Here is a 2208-nt window from a genome sequence, read left to right as displayed (position 1 = left end):
TGAGAGCTAGTGGTTTTACCTATATCTCAAAAGACTGAGAAAGGCCTAGTCCAAGATGGAAGAACTGGCACCCTTACAGCTATCTATGTAGTTGGAAAGAACTTGATTAGGAAGAGTTAAATTCACTGCTAGCAGAAAAGCTGATTTGTGGGAGCCTGTTTGCTCTGCTTCATATTAGGCCCACTTCTAGCTAAACATGTTTGAGTAGATATTTTTTGTCTTTTTGTCTGCTCAACATTCGTTATTCTCTTCCTACTTGCACTCCATTTTCTTCTGAGGAATCACCTCTCAGAGAGGCAATTTTGATGAAATGGTAAATAAAGAAATATACCTCTATACTCCAGAAGCTGAAGGAATCGTCTTCATTCCAGATGTTTCTCTCACAGAAGGCAGATAGATGATCTAAATTCTATCGGAATTTAATCATTCCAGCAGCAGCTATCTTTTTGATGTCAGGTTCTTTTATCCTATGAGCTTTCCCACATCTTTCTAGTATATTTTCTTTCTTACTAAGTTTATCAGAACTGTTTTTTTTTTTTTTTTTTATAACCAAAGACGATGATACACTGGCTCATTAACATTTTAGAAGTGAGGAGGAAAGTAGTGTTTATTGAGCTTTATCAGCAGTCAGACATTCTGGTAGATGTTTTATATAGCTTAACACTAAATTGTCATGAAATAAAAATTTACCTTAATATTAATGAGTTGAATTACATTAATACATTTTCTAATATAAAATCTAATTTGCAATTCTGAAATAAAGTCAACTTGGTCATGATGACAGTATATGTTAAAATCTAGACATATATAGCTAGATCCAATATGGTCAGATTTACATAAGGGGTGTGTGTGTGTGTGTGTGTGTGTGTGTGTGTGTCTATGATTATAGCAAAATTGCCTAATTTTTAGTACCTATTAGTCTCAAGATTGAATTGGTCAGTGCATCTCTTTTCTTTATTCTATAAAAGACATTCTTTAAATTTGAAAATTTTCACCTCTTAATGGGTTGATACTAGGTTCAGACAGTTTTGCAGGTGACTTCCCCGCAAAACTATCTGAGCCTAGTATGTTCCTCATAGGCATATTTAAAAATCTTTATTCACTATCTTTAATAGTTACAGGATTACTGAGGCTTTCTATTTTTTGAGCCAATTTTGATGTTATGACTTTCAAGGAATTTGTCCATTTCTTTAAGATTTTCGAATTTATTTTCTTATACTGAGTCTTGGACCAAATCACAATTCCAGAAGGTATCATTTATGTAGAATATAATATAAATATGGTGCCTGAAGTTGTGCAGAGTAATGTTCTGGTCTTCTCTTTTTCTGAAGGTATCTTTTTAGAATTAATGGTTTTCAGAACTTTTTCTTTACTAATATAACTATTTAGGGCTCTAAATCTTTCAATAATTTTAACAGCACTCTTCACATTTAGTGTATAGTAGTGTTATTCCTGTTTTCTTTAACTCCTAAGTTATTTAGAAATATGCTTTTAAAATATCCAAATATATGTGTTTTCAAAGCTGTTTTTTATTCTTGATTTCTAGTTATTTCATGTTCAACTACATTGTCTCTATGGTACAGATTACTTGAAATTTGTTGAGATTTACTCTATAGCCTAATATGGGGCAAATTTTTATAAATGTTCCATGTATTTGAAAAGAATGTGCATTCTCCTAACATATGTTTTCATGGTTTAAAATCTTAGTTACTACTTTCTGTGCACTTTAAAGATATAATTCTATTCTCTTATGGCTTCCATTTTATTCCCTTTAAGTTGTGGTTTTGTAGATAGATCTGTCTTTCCTCTCTAGCTTATTTTAAGGCCTACTCTGAACATATTAAAACATAGTTATATATTATTAATTCTGCAGTTTAATATATTTGTTAGTATTTTACTCTTATTTTCTTATACTGAGTCTTATTAAATACTATAATATTTTAAAGCTATAATATCACACTATTCTACCTTAAAATACTAATTATGTACCTCTAAAAAGAAAATTATATATATTTTCTACGTAATTACCTGGAAAATTTTCAATAAATTTTTAATATTATCCACTACTTGCTTTATATTCAAATGTTCCTTATTGTTTCAAAAATGTCATTTTACAGGTGGTTTATTCAAATCTGGATCCAAACAAGGTACACATTTTGCCTTTTTGTTGGTTCCTTTATTTTTGTTTTTACTTTTAAATTCTCTTAA

The 2208-nt window shown here is 30.1% G+C and overlaps 1 protein-coding gene across 1 annotated transcript in view; it reads left to right on the top strand.

Annotated features, from left to right (window-relative positions):
- DLG2 (discs large MAGUK scaffold protein 2) overlaps positions 1–2208 on the top strand; it is a 1459931-nt gene that overhangs the window by 1035647 nt on the left and 422076 nt on the right. The gene's annotated exons all lie outside the window — the stretch shown is intronic.

Source organism: Pteropus vampyrus, unplaced genomic scaffold, assembly GCF_000151845.1.
Source record: "Pteropus vampyrus isolate Shadow unplaced genomic scaffold, Pvam_2.0 Scaffold84, whole genome shotgun sequence".
Classification (NCBI taxonomy): domain Eukaryota; kingdom Metazoa; phylum Chordata; class Mammalia; order Chiroptera; family Pteropodidae; genus Pteropus; species Pteropus vampyrus.
Note: the sequence above shows the minus strand (reverse complement) of the source record. Positions and strands in the feature narration are given on the sequence as shown.